The sequence below is a fragment of the Podarcis melisellensis genome, assembly GCF_964234715.1.
Source record: "Podarcis melisellensis genome assembly, chromosome: 8".
Classification (NCBI taxonomy): Eukaryota; Metazoa; Chordata; class Lepidosauria; order Squamata; family Lacertidae; genus Podarcis; species Podarcis melisellensis.
The window spans coordinates 49,961,681-49,977,080 of record NC_138540.1 but is presented as its reverse complement, the minus strand read 5'-3'; the positions used below and the strand labels follow the sequence as shown (position 1 = coordinate 49,977,080).

Here is a 15,400-nt window from a genome sequence, read left to right as displayed (position 1 = left end):
AGCTAAGCAGGTCTGGATCAGGTCAGTGCCCAGATAAGTGAATGCTTGAAGGCCACATGCACTCTGCCTTGGTTGCCATGATGGAAGAAAGGTGGAACTTCAGGTGCATAACTAAGGGTGCATTGAGATGTGGGATTTTGCACTAGTCTTCCTTGTTCTAATGCCAATGCTTCTGTACCAGTTTCTAATATTCCCTTTACACTGCCTATTACCTGTTGCATTTTTGGAACCCTGGCTTTTTAACCACTACACCACCAGTAGACGACAGCAGACATCATCAGATATGTTGCCACCCTTTATGTGCATGCTCGCATCATGAGAAAGAACTGCATACTGGGATATACCCCTTCCCAATTTTGGGGCATGAGCATGAAAACCCTGCAGCACAAAACTCACACAATTCTCTGGCTTACAGAGTCACCAACTCTCCCCCCCCCCGGAAAGCAAATAACACAGAAATAAGCGCTAAACTAGATTTCAGCAGATTTCTAGAAATGGTTGTTACATTGTGTGAAAGATCACATAAGACACGGAAAAAAAATCAGGTAAGGAAACATCAGGAAAGTGCTACAAAGTGCTGTCTGAATGCCACCTAAGACTTTTTTTGTTCCAGCAGGTGTTTTAAGGTGGTGTTCAGTTTTATGATAATTTTTGTATTGTTTTATTGTCTCATTTTCTCTGGATTGTTTTTATGTGCATCACCTAGAAATATGAATAATTATGTGGGATATAAAAGCCTTAAATAAAACAATGAGCAAAATGCAAGAAAAGAAAGAAAGGAGGAAAGAAGAAAGGAAGAAATATTTGTCTACAACCAAACTACAGTACCTATCTAAACTTGTTTGAAAGTGGTTTGTGTTCTTTGCTTATGTATTAAAATATGTCCATAACACCATTTATCCATAATAACTAAGTGGCGTAATATAAAGTACAATAAGATTACAACATTCAGAATAAAAATGAAGTTTAAAGGTTATCAGTGATCATGATCATGTACATTTTCTGAACTTGACACTGATTTAAATGTGTTCAGTCACCATGATCTAACACCAAGGTGAATAACCTTTTTCAGCAGAAGGAATGCATTTCCTTTAGGAAAACCTTTTGGTAGGCAGAGCAACAAATATACTTCCTTTTGTACAATAGACTACATTCTATACCCTACCAGGACATCACCAGAGGCCACCCTGAGGCTTCAGATTTGGGCCTTGAAATCTCAGGGTCTGGGATGCTCCTGACCTGGCAACCCTATATATACCTGAGGTTTTGTACCCCACTCTAACCTGTAAATCTATTCCAAATCATGAAACCCTGGTTTAGTGATCCAATTCTAAGAGAAGAGCTAGACTGGGGGTGATCTTTCCCTAGCTAAGGCCTTCAAGACTTTTAGATGATTTATAGAAATGAGCACCTTATAGCATCATTGCTGTAAATTGCAATGGAACCAGGCATTGATTTTCCAACTAGAAGAGCAAAAATACCCAGGAATCCATAAGGGATGGTTTGGAAGAAAGGCAGGGGAAAGGTCCTATGGGATTCTTAGTGTGCTGGTGCAGATATTTTGTTTGTTAAGAAGACGTAGCTCAGAAAGTCATCCCTATGTGCTTTTCTGTGCACTGTGGTTTGCTGTAACACTTGTTAATACTAGACTCCCCCTCATCCTCTTTATATAGCAAATCATAGGGTATTAGGAACACTGAATGGTGATTTCATCCCATCACATCGCAACAAAGCTATGTCAACTACTGTACATCAACGTACAGTGACTGTGCTAGAGCTGGTCTGGCAAAAAGCTACCTCAGCAAGCTGTCAATTCAATGTTTTGTACATTTTCTTTTTGTGTATGTTTGCTCTAAATTTCATCTCCCCTGTCTGATGCCATAGGCTACAAGTCTGTTACAAAACTCAGGCTACAACATGTCAAATATAATGAAAAGGGGGTAGCAGGGGAAGTCTTGCTTAAAACTTAAACCACCTGCCATCTTATTCCTGGGGAATGGAAACAAGTACTCTTCTTATCATCTGAGGAAGGCTGGGGGTCTCTCCAACATTGGCCCAGGACCATGTGGTTGGCAGACAGCACCAAGGACCAGCACAGGGGACTAGAGATGCAGGGATGATGGTCTTTGTGGAGCAGGATCCTTCAGAGATAGGAAGGACATAAAAGCCCTGCTGGATCAGACCAGAGAGACCCATATAGTTCAGCTTCTGTTCCCACAGGGGGTCAACCAGATGCCTATAGGAAGAGAGGAGAATGTGTGTGCTTTTTTTTTTCAGCCGGATTGTTCCGGAACAGCATTCCAGAACCTCTGAGGTGACCCCTGGAAGTGTGGGGAGAGACCTCAACAGCCTCAGCAAAGCCCTGCTGCACCTCTTGCTCATGAGGAGACCCTCCCCAGAGCTCTAAGGGGACATCCTCTATGGGCTCCAGAGAGGGTCTCCTCACGAGTTGGAGGCACAGCGGGGCTTTGCTGAGGCTCTTCAACCACCCAGCTAACAACTGATGCACAGGGAAGCTGTGCCTCTGCTGAGCAAGCCCCCAGCTGTTCCAGTTCACACAAGGTGTGTGTGTGTGGGGGGGACTTTAAGCTGCCCAGGTCAGGCAAGCAGTGGCATAGCGTGGGGGGTGCAGGGGGGCCCGGCCGCACCGGGTGCAACATCTGGGGGTTAGGGGCGCAAATCCACGGGTTAAGGGGCGCAAATCCACGGGTTAGGGGGTGCAAATTATTTGCCTTGCCCCGGGTGCTGACAACCCACGCTACGCCACTGCAGGCAAGGAAGGCTCCGCTCACCTCAGCTGAGCAGCCTCAACTACCCTCTGGCTGGCAAGGAGACCCACCCCCCTCAATCCAAATAAATCCTCTTTGGACTCTGGGGTGAGTCTTCTGAGGGAGGTGCGTTCCAGCACCATTTTGTCTTGAGAAACAGCACTGCTCTTGCTCTTGTTCTCCTGCAACTGGTATTCAGAGGAAAACCATCTTTCATACTGGAGGTAATATAGACTACACTATAGTCATCATGACTAGTAGCCATTGGTAGCCTTCTTTCTCCTCGGTTAATTTGACTGATGTTCCACTTTTCAAGTGGCACAAAATGTTTGCTCTTCACATGTAAGGAATCATTCTTTTAGTGTGGCAGCCCCTGTCCTTTGGAAGTCCCTGCTTATTGACATTAGGCAAGCACCACCATTGTTACTTTCAGACACCTGCAGAAAACATCTCTGTATCCAGACACATGATTCGGTTATGCCCGTTCTTAAATTTGCCTTGGATGCTTTATTGTGTTTTTCTTGCTTTCAGAAGTTTTTAACAGTTTTCAAATGTTTTAAATTTGTTTTTATCTTATTTTTTAATTTTTGTGTGTGTGTTTGCTGCCCTGGGCTCCTTTGAGAGGAAGGACAGGATATAAATGTCATAAATAAATAAATTGTCCCTTTTTAAAGTTTTTTAAGTTGGTGACCCGCACTGCATCTTGTGGTAGTAAATTCTATGTTTAACTGTGTGAAGAAGTACTTCCTTTTGTCTGTCTTGAATCTCACAGGTTCTCAGATTTTCAGAGAGGGACAAAAATACATCCCTGCTCACTTTATCCACAATATGCATAATTATATACACCTCTGTCATGTCCCCACCCATTATCATCATTTCATCATCATTTTTTATTTGTATGCCGCCTTTCCACAGTTAAAAAAACAATGCTCAAGGCGGCTTATGGCATAACAAGATTTACATAATTACAAAAGTCTTAAACAATAAATAAACCACATCAAAAAAATACACAACCAAATGGGAAACAATTTCCACATAAATAAAAATCTAAAACTAAGAATACAGCATTAATATCACAGTTTAAAATGAAATGGGTAAAAAAATAACAGCAATTTAAACAAAAAAACAAAAACAAAACAAAATGGAGCCTTCTCTGCCCAGCGGCAGCAGTGGCAGTAATCTCCTATAGAGCCCATCAGGCCCTGCCCTGGGCCAGGTGGTGAGTTGCAGGACTGGGGCCCTCAGGTGCTGAGCAGGGGAGTCCTCCTGGGTGGTAGCCACAGCAGCAGTTCCTATAAGGCATGTAAGGTCCTGCCCTGCGCCAGGTGGTGAGTTGCCTTTCTTGCTCTGTTAAGCAAAAGCCCTAAACGTTGTAACTTTTCCTCATGGAGGAGTTGCTTTAGCCTTATTATCTTTCTTTTAAGTGCTGAACCTTTTATTTGTGAAGCAATTCTACCCAATTGCCAAGTTAAGGGACCAAATTAGCCATGTTGTTTTTTGGTTCTACCACAGAAATCTTCCATTGCTCCAGCTAATGAATACAAAGGGACTGAGACAACTGATAGTCACTAGACATGTCGTTTTACATTTTCTAAACTACATGTACTCACTATGGAATGCAGGGACATAACTGGCTGTGTGGTACCAGACTGACTCAAGGTGTTGGTTTGTGAAGCCTAAAGAGCTCAGGGTCCCAGTAGTTGCAGGATGCTTCCTCCAATACCAGCCAACCCAATCCCTAAGGTCAGGTGGGGAGGATACTCTGCTTGTGGACTCCACTAGGATTTATGGTTCAAATTGTGTGACAGGGTCTTCTTTGTCCTGGCCCCCTGACATCGGAACACCTCCCCCCAGGAGTTGCATTTGCTTTAACTCCTCATTTTTTACATTCATACACCACCTGAAGATTTCCTTGTTTACTCTGGCTTTTTAGAGAATGAAATGCTGCTGGGTTAATAACCAATGGCTGCAACTGAATTCTGTGTTTTAATGGCTTATTCTTTTCTATTTTATCTATTTGATGCATTTGGTTGTTTTTAATCTTTTATTGTACATCACCCTGGGCTCCTTCTGGAGGGAGCAATTTATCCAGGTAACAACTAAATGGATAAATAACTTTATTAAGCACCAGATATTTAGATTCTTACTTCTTTGCTTTGATTTACCTCACTCCACCCCCCAGACACCCTTGGACCTCCTCTTGTCACAGCATTTCTGGTTATGAGTCTAATTGCACTACCATGCTCCAAAGGCTAAAGGCAGATTCCACAGTAGAAAGCTCATTCCCTGTAACCAGAGCTTCTTGGCAATGGTAATTTCTTACCTCTAGTTGCCACCGAATATTGCCCAGAGGGAAACTTGATGTGAGTTTGAATCATCCTGCTCAGGCAGAACATCTGGAAGAATCTGGAGGTAAATTCTTCCTGCGGGGTGGGACTGGCACACATGTACATGTATGCTCCAAACTCTCTCCTATTTCCCAGGGATAACCCCCACTTTCTGGCACCTGTTTCTGCTAAGACAATGTCCCAGTTTGGCATTTTGTGGCCATGCTGGGATACCATTTTCAAAAATACGGTTAATGTGCATACATTATCTATTTGAGTTGTTCAGATTTCATCCCCCTCCCCTGGAAGACATGAGAAGTTAAATCCCTGAGAGGAAGGTGGTCAGATGACTCTTAAAACATGCATGGAAGTGTTGGCAAGGTTGGCATGGTACAAACAGACTAGTGAGGCCAATATGCCACTCCTGCTGCTGTGTTTACACCACACCAGACTCCCCTCTGCCTCCCCTTTCTACCCACTAAGCAACAGGGACCCACCTGCCAAGAAGCTAGCATAACAGCTTTGCCCCACCTGATGAGGCACTTCTTTTCCTAGTCCTCCCTGGAGATGCTTCAGATTTAACCTGAGGTAGTCTCCATGGAAGGCACATGCTCTGCCACTGAGCCATGGCCCTTCCCTTCCACGCAGCTCCAGACTGTAATTTTATTCCTGAGATTAGTATGAATGGGAAAGTCACTGAATGTTTTCCAAGGGTTTTTCACTAATGCAGACTCCATGGTGTCTTGAGTTGCCTGTGAGAAAGAGGCTGGTATTTATATTCTGAGTAATAGCCGCTTTGGGCCTGTGGCTATAGGAGTGGATTATTATGGGTATAATTAATCATTGAGCCCTGTAAATTTGCCTAATAGAACACCTTTTGAGGTATCTCTCTTAAATCTGTCTCCATCCAACTGGCTGGCAAAATGAAGGCTGTGGCCACTTCATACTTTTGCAAGTTGCATATATTAAACAAAAGAGGCATTGCATATATAATGTAGTTGTACTTATATAACTTCATCCAAAACTTCCTGTAAGCTTCAGTTACCAAGGCACAGCATAGTTCAGGTGCTGTGGAACAACCTCCCAGGTGCTTCCTGAACAACCTGGCTCCCCTAGAATGTAGCCCAGTTCCCCATAATATTCTTATTGAGATTATTTATTTAACATCTTAAAATGCTTTAACCTCTGAAAAACCAGTGTGACATGAAATTATCCCAATTCTATAAATCAAAGGTTGGAAAAGGAAAGAATGTTGTTTGTTTAAGAATGAAATTTTGGTACATTTCCCTAGGCTCAAAGCAGTTTGCTTCTTGCTTTTGTAAAAGAGATAGTATTGCTGCATCTCTTTGTTTCATTTTCTCTTTTGTATAGATTTCCATTGAGTTTTGATAGATCCTACACATGAGATCAATTACACAATAATTCACACAACCAAGTTTTAAAAAATCATATAATAATGGGGGGGGCAGGCACAAGCACAAACAAACACCAAAACTAGGCAAGTATAAAAAATACACACAATAATCTTCAGGATATGTATAACCAAAAACAATTGAGCCATTTACTTAGGAAGCAGTAACCCTTAAAGCTTTGGTTTTTGGACATTCCCACCATAGATGTAAGTATGTCCGTATCGCCTAGCAACCCTGCCTACATTTCGGCAAGGAATCAGTGTTATGTGACGGTGACGATGCAAAAGAGTCCTCATGCATACAGATTGCATGTGTGTGTGATCATAGGCCCTGTATACACCCTGTACACATCAACATAGTACATTTAAGGCACTCTTACACCACTTTAACAGTCATGGCTTCTCCCAGAGAATCCTGGGAACTGTAGTTTGTTAAGGATTCTGACCTCACAAACATACAATTCCCAGCGCCCTTAGAAAGCCATAGTTTCCAAGATTCTCCATTGCTGTTAAAGTGGTGTATAAGAGTGTTTTAAATGTATAGTGTGGTTGTGAGCAGATTTTCTGGGTGGTTGACAAGGATTTCTGATTTCCTGTTTTTTAACAATAGCAGCAGAACAACCATCCCTCTGTCACCATAAATTTTGATGAAATGAAGAAAACTTGGGATAATTGGGAGTGTGAGCTCCGTTGAGTTCTGGTACTCAGAACAAATTCCTGTTCTCAGAATTCTTTAATTATTAATAATTGGAAGCAGGCCAGGTTTGGTGGGTCTCACTTGAAGATATAGCTGATCCCACTAGCCTGAAGTCTGCCTGCTCCTGATTTGCAAGATAGAAAATTCTCATCTAAAATTCATGCTTCTTTTAAATATATATATATAAGTAATGTATGAACCAGGTGAACTAAACCAAAAACTGTTTCAGAAAGTACAAATTAGGTAGGCTCACCTTTAAATGCAAATCCCCACTAGCACTCCCAGAAACTGGCATTCAGAGGCACATTGCCTCCAATCCTGGTTGGTCCATCCTTCAGATCCCTCTTTCCCCCACTAAAACCAGTTCACTCATCTTTTACACTTAAGAGGCACCCTTCCCTTCAATAAATGTCAAAGAGTTGCTGTCTCTACTTCCTGATTATGCATTCATTTTCTCAGGCTCCCTCTGCCAGTTGCCGAGTCAATTAATACAGATATGCATAAGAAGCCATAGTAATCTCATTAATATTAATAAATGTTAACATTGTAATATACTTCTTTTTATTACAATATCACCTTCATTAGAATTTTGTTTTGCTTTTCTGCAGTATCCTCAGCAACAGTGCTGCTCAGTGGGGAGAAGAAAAAGGAGAGGGGTGGAATCAGGGGCAGGGTGGTTTGGTGCATGCCTCAGTAGCATGGAATTCAACCAGTTAAGTACTTTAAATGGAAGAATGAAAGATTTGGAGATTCTGACTTGTGGCGGGGGGAGAAGGCAACGTGATCCGAGGCACATTCAGAGAACACATCAAATGCACTTCCCATCAAAGAAAGTTTTTATTAACTTTATAATGGCCTGTGATATGTATCTGCAACTCAGTCATATTGCCTTCATTTGTTTCTCTGTGTGACAAGATGCAGCCTGATCTAGCCTGACAAGCCACAATGAGTGCAATGCCCATATATCATGATGACACGTTTAAAAAAGGAAAGGAAAGAAAGACAAGCAGCCCCCAAACCAAGAACACAAGCACAAACACACTGAACTTTTAAGGCCTCCTGTTCATCAGATGGAAAGCAGTTACAGATCTCCTACAAGGATAACCACCAGAGAACACAGTAAAGGCTTTTGAGATGAAATGCAGTATAGCACCAAATGGCTTAAGCTAAAGAGCCCACCTAAGATGTGTAAAGACTCCCAGATAATGAAAGAGAGATGTAACCATGTAGATAGCCACACATAGGAAGATGGCCTTATGCTGACTGAGGCCATTGGTCCTCCTAGCTCAGTATTGTCTATGCTGACTGGCAATGGCTGTCCAGGTTACAGATACAGGTCTCTTCTAGCCTTACCTAGAAATACCAAGGAATTGAAACTGGGACCTTCTGCATGCAAAGTAGTTGCTCTACCATGCAGCTATGGCCCTTTACCTTGTCACCTAGTTGTGACAAGATAAACGGAGTTCCCAGATAAATGGAGAATGACGTTTTACAAAATATACCTTTTTTCCATTTTGACCATGACAACCTCGCTGGTTCTCCCCCCCTCCCCTGTTCCCAGTAAGCAACTGTGACCCACCTGCCAGGAAGCCATCATAGGAGCTTCGACCCACCAAGCAAGTCACTTCTGTAGCTAGTGTAGAATGCAGTGGCTAGATTTTTAGCTGGGACAGGCCCGAAGCTATAACATTGGTTCTGGCCTGACTGCGCTGCCTACCAATTTGTTTCTAGGCTGAATTTAAAGTTTTGGTTTTGACCTTTAAAGTATTATACATCTCGGGAACCCTATACAGTGGTACCTCGGGATGTGAACGGAGCCCTGTTCTGGAGCCCCATTCACATCCTGAATAGAATGTAAGACACGACGGCGCATCTGTGCATGCACGGGTCACATTTTGCCACTTCCGTGCATGCGCGCGGCGTCATTTTGAGCGTATGCACATGCGCAAGTGGCGAAACCCGGAAGTAACGTGCTCCGTTACTTCTGGGTTGCCGTTGAGTGCAACCCAAAAGTGCTCAACCTGAAGCACATTCAACCCGAGGTATGTCTGTACCTATATGACAGCCTTTTCTCCATACGACTCTTCCCAGGTCCTAAGATCATCTTTTGAGGCCCTTCTCTGAATGTCACCTCCAAGGCATGTCTAGAGGGTGGTGGTGAAACCATAGGCTTTTTCTGTAGTAGCTCCCATCTATGGAATATTATCCCCAAGGAGACCTGCCTGGCATCATCATTCTGGCACCAGGTTCCAGGTGGAGAAATCGAAGTTGGAAACGGAATTGTTAGAGCCTAAGACTAAGGTACTTTCAAGAATGTACAACTTGCTGTTAAAATGGAACACACAAGATGAAACGGTAAAATCGGCTATGATAAAGTGGGCACAGGACATTGGGCACAATATTATGTTTGAGGACTGGGAAAGGTTGTGGACTACTGGGTTGAATTTCACTGCATGTAATGCTTTGAAAGAAAATGTAATGAAAATGATATACAGATGGTACATGACCCCAGTCAAACTTGCAAAAATATACCACTTGTCTGATAATAAGTGTTGGAAATATAAAGAAAATGAAGGAACATTCTTTCACCTCTGGTGGACCTGCCCTAAAGTGAAGGCTTTCTGGGAAATGATATATAATGAACTGAAAAAGGTATTTAAGTATACCTTCTCTAAGAAACCAGAGGCCTTCCTTTTGGGTATTGTCGGCCAAGGGGTGGTAAAGAAAGACCGAACATTTTTCATGTATGCAACAACAGCAGCAAGGATACTTCTCGCGAAGCATTGGAAAACTCAAGATTTACCCACACTGGAAGAATGGCAGATGCAACTGATGGACTATATGCAACTGGCTGAGATGACCGGCAGAATCCGAGACCTGGGGGAGGAGACGGTAGAAGAGGATTGGAAAAAATTTAAGATTTATTTGCAAAAATATTGTAAGTTGTATGAATGCTAAGCAGGATGCTTGATTATAAACAATTTGGCACCATTAAAATAGATGAAGTGAAGTAGGAAGATAAGTCAAAATGTAAGGAAAAACAACTTTTTTTGGATAACTATTTGGCTAAATTTAATTTGTTATGGAGTATAACCAAGGTTTCAAAAATTTGAGATATAACATTGAAAACTAGACAGTAAGGATGGAAGTAAGGTGATAATTTGTTGGATTAATTTTTTTAAGTGGAAGGTAGGGGCGGGAGACGTGAGGAGGTCCTAAGAAGATAAGAAAATATGTTATGTTATGTTATGTTATAACTTTGTTTGTTTGTTATATTGTAACCTAAAAATTTCAATAAATATTTTTTAAAAAAGGAAAAGACATTTTTGTTTTCCTGGGCATTTGGACAGCATCCATGATTTGATTTTCTTTTTTCTTTGGTGGGGTTTTCAGTATGTTTATTGATTTTTATTGCTATATTTTGTTTATCTTAAATTGCTTCCAGACTTCTTGTTGTGGGAAGCAATTCGTGAATTTAATACAACCTAACCTAACTTTAGCCCATGCACAAGCCTGGCTCCTGAATACTGTGGAATGGATAGGAGGTGAGCTTTGCAAACAAGTTCCTTAAGTCTTTTAATCTGCTTCCCATCTAAAGTGGCTTCTTTCATGGTCAATTATAGAGTGTTCCAGAGGTGTTTCATTGGGAGAAAGAGTGAGGAAAGGGGATCATTCTTGTACTACAACTCTCTGGCTCTGCTTCTTCCAGCAATTGACTCACAAATGTAATTTTGTTTTATGGCTTCCTGTCTGCACTAATGAAGTATGATTAATCAGGGCCCATAATATGACTCTCCTCCTACACGACCTTTTTCCATACTCCCTGGTAAATATAATGCAGACTATTAATTTGGACTACAATGTTAATTTGCACAATAATGTTTGTATTATTCTAATGTGATGTGTTTATCATAAAAAATATGAGATAAATTAATTCAACACCATAGTCACCAATAAAAGCTGATGCTGCGGTGAAGCAAGGAAGACAGTTCCTGGACAAATATAGTTCAGCTCAAAAAGGGGTATACACAAAAATGCATGTGAATTTGCATACAATTTGCATGTGCTGATTTACGCAGCTCAGTGCAAAGGAATAATTGCTAATGGTTATAATTTCAATAGAAATACTATACATCTTAGAGACTGTAACCATGCCCCTGCTTGGTCTGTTGTTCAGGGGCTAACAGTTGACAGGTAACTTCAAGTTGCCTCTACGTTGCCTTCCTTTCATTCTCTATCTTGAAACTGAACTTGGACTGGACAGTCCTTCAAATAGAGGGCTGTCCTTTGTAATGTAGGACACCTGGCCACCCAAATTGGCAGTGGTCCAGGATCCTGACTTCGAATCACTCAAGACTGCTTTATACATTATCTGGTGCCCATGTAGTTGCTTCCCCTCCATGACTGCTCCCACACCACTCCAGGAATGTATAAGGCTGCCACCCACATGGCTTAGTGGCATATGCATGCTTTTATAACATGAAAAATAACCCAACCACCATTTACTGCCATGCTATGTAGGCATACAAGTTCAGTTTAACCCCATGGGTGGAACCTGGAATGGCTTGGAAGCAATGCCAAGAGGACCAGCAACCATGCCACTCCAGGTGACCTCTAAAGTGGTCCCAAGAAAATATTTTGAGAATATACACATGCTGCCCTTTCAGTACTTGGAGTAATAACTTACTCCCAGAAGTAGACCAAGCAAGCTGGTTGTCTGCAAAATTCCAGAATGTTGGAGCAGTTGTGGGGGTGGGGGTGGTAGGTTCATTCCTTGCAAGAAGAAGAAGAAGAAGAGTTTGGATTTGATATCCCGCCTTTCACTCCCTTTCAGGAGTCTCAAAGCGGCTAACATTCTCCTTTCCCTTCCTCCCCCACAACAAACACTCTGTGAGGTGAGTGGGGCTGAGGGACTTCAAAGAAGCGTGACTGGCCCAAGGTCACCCAGCAGCTGCAGGTGGAGGAGTGGAGACACAAACCCGGTTCCCCAGATTAGGAGTCTACCGCTCTTAACCACTACACCACACTGGTGTATTCTCATTCTCATTCTAGTCCATTCTCATGCTGCTCCCTCTGTCTTTGGTCCTCAATGTCTGTGTTTGGTCTGTAGCAGATTCAGATTTGGCTCTGGCCAATACTGTCCTTCTCCCGAAGTCTCTAAGCCAGAACTAGATAAACTTTAAGGTGCCAAGGGCTCCAATGAGTATTTTTTAAAACACATATTAGAATGTGGAGTCCAAACCCTAACCCCTTATCGGTTCAAGGTTAGTAGCCACTGATAGTGTCATCTGCCAAAGCCTCCCTTTTAAATCCATCCAAACTAGCTCTTGTCAGATCAGATCCCATAATCCAACTCTCTGCTGTACAAAGAAGTACTTCCTTTTGTCTGTCCTGAATTTTCCAACATTCGGCCTGATGTGCTTGACCTGTGTTCTAGTGTTATAACAAAGGGAGAAAAAGGAAACTGTCTTATATCATTTGTTTATCTAATCCAATACTGTCTCTTCAGCTCTACGTGGATTTAGGCAAAGATCTTACCTCCTACCTGATCTGTGTAAATGGAGATGCAAAGTAGTCGACATGGGTTGTTGTACGCCCAGGATTTTCCAGGACACTCAGCGATTTTCCACCCGGGCAATAATCCCGACTGCCTAATCTGGGAAATTCAACCCTAGCTGAATGCTTCCTCGTGAGCAGTAACCTGCTTGTGGGCCTACTCATGAGCAAGATAATGGAGGCAGTGGGTGTGGCTAGAAAGCTGCATATAGATGGCAGAAAAAGAAGCTTTGTGGCCCCCTCTAGTCAGGGAGAGGGTCCCCTTCTGTCTCCCTGAGACCAAAGGAGGCTAAAGGGTTACCTTACCCAGAAGCTGCAGGCTTCATGTTATTCTTGAGATTATCTGGCAAAGCAAGATTCATTCTCCAGACACCATGTTGAAAGGCAGTGTGGTGCAGTGTCAGATTAGGAAACCCAGGTTCAATCCCCTACTCAGCCATGAAATTCCTTGGGTGGGTGAGTTTGGGTCAATTACCATCTCTCAATTTAACCAACCTTGGAGGGTTGTTGTGAGGATTTTTTTTAAAGGGGGTTGGGGAAGAACTGTAGTCACCACCTTGAGCATTTTAGAGGAAACATTGGAAATAAACATCATTTTTGTTTCTAAAAAATAAAAAAGCAGCTCGCAATGGTTCCTGCCTCAATAGGTCCCTGATGGGCTGTGAGTTTCCTACTGTGTTAGTCAGAATGAATGAAATGAAAGGCTCTGAAGACTAATACAGCATGTGAGGATTTTTCCTCACTGCAAATGACATTTTCACAATATGCCGATGTGACAGTAATTTTCATCCCTCTCCCATTAAAAAAACAAAGAGACACAAGTCTAATGGAAATGTCACTTTAGGAAGTTTGTTTGTTTTGCAGCAAGTTGCAGGGAGGAGGTTAAATTTAATTCTCTTTGTGGGGTAGCTCTTCTTTGAAAGACAGCATTTGGAAATGAAGAAGGAGAGTGTTTAGCCTGCGTGGGGGAAGGGGATGCCTTAGTGACACTGAATCGCTTCTCTTCATGACAGTAATCTCAAATATATATATATAATTTGCAAGCAATGCCATTATGGAATTTGGCTTGTGCCAACCTCACAGTTATCTTTTACTTTACTCTGAGAAATAAATTAAACTGAGCAAGCCCCAATTGCAGATACATTCGTCTCCATCTGTTTTCTTATAAATGAAAAGTATTGTAAAATTGCTTTCCTTAAACTATTGCACCGGTGAATCAGGAATTATAAACTCACAGTCAAAGAGAGGATGCCAGAGCATTTTTGGTAAAATGCCAAACATGTTTAAGCTTTTTTTCCATTTTTAAAAAAAACAACACTCTGGAAATAACTGCAGTAAACTGATGACTGCTAAGGTTAAACAGTCATCGAGTTAAGTTAAATTCAATTTAGCTTAAATATTTTATTAGAAAGGAAAGCAAGCATAAGTGCAGAAGACCAAAATCTTTATTTCTTAATTAGCTTCTTTGCCTTATTTCTCCATGAATGTTAGGATGGGGTGGGGAACAATAAGGTCATTTTAAATTTTTGGTAAAACATCAACACTGGAGTGTGGTATAAAATGCATTTCACAGTAGGAGGGGAACTTGAGTCTCCATGTCCCTGAGATTAATGCAGAGACTTAAGAATACAAATCTCTATTGTCTGAGAGTGAAAATATTTAGCAAACGCATGTGTCAAGGGACAGATAGGTTACCTGGTCAGCAATATCCAAGTTGGCTTGTGTTACTACTTATGGGAATATACATGCAATAGCTTTAGCAGGACAAACTACTTGCCAATGAATTAACCTACAAACATAAAATCGCTGCTTAGAAAGAGGGGAATTCTCAAAGACATTGCATTACAAGGTTATACCAATATGATGCAGCAATTAGAGTGATGTGCTAAGACTAAGGAGACCCAGGTTCAAATCCACACTCAACCATGAAGCCCAGTGAGCAACCCTGAGACAATCATTGTCTCTCAGCATAACATACTTCACAGGATTGTCCCTCTCATGTAATGCAGAAAGGAGGGGGAGAGAAAGAGAGAGACGCTGGAAAGCGGTCTTGTGCATGTTTACTCAGAAGCAAATCTAATACAGCCTTGCCTGCACATGGAGAAAGTGTGACTAGGCTCACTTGAACTCAACAAGGCTTGCATGCATAGGGTCAGGCTGCACAAGCTACAGTGAATTGTTAGTTTAATTAATTCTGAAACACTTCCCATAAAACATCCCAAAGTGATAAACACACACATTTCAAGTCCAGTATAGAGTGGGATAAAAAAAAAATCCACTTAAAATGAGGATTGTTTGGAAAAGGAAGATCTTTAATAGGCACCAAGAATATAATCAAGACAGTGCCTGTCTCATATGTAAGGTGAGGAAGTTCCAAACTGTAGGTGTCCTAATAAGCTGTTTTGGTGCTAAGCTTCCATTCATGGTGTTGGCTCCTGGGAGAGCAGAGGTCAAGTCCCTTCTAAACCGTTAAGCTTTTTGGTGGCCAGTCACTCTCTCTCTCAGCTGAACCTACCTCATAGGGTTGTTGTGGAGGTAAAATAAGGCGGGAAGGGGTGAGAATAGATTATTTTTTTCACAAATCAACTTGCAGCAGCGGGAGAATGGTCCTCCTCGGGGCAGCAAGGAAGCTGTTAGCTGG

The 15,400-nt window shown here is 42.0% G+C and overlaps 1 long non-coding RNA gene across 1 annotated transcript in view; it reads left to right on the top strand.

Moving 5' to 3' along the window:
- Positions 1–2,971: 2,971 nt before the first annotated feature.
- The window catches only part of LOC309375077, an 85,273-nt gene continuing 72,844 nt past the window's right edge, over positions 2,972–15,400 (top strand). Inside the window, exon 1 of the long non-coding RNA XR_014170802.1 lies at positions 2,972–2,992. This is a non-coding gene — a long non-coding RNA (uncharacterized lncRNA). The remainder of the gene's footprint in view (positions 2,993–15,400) is intronic.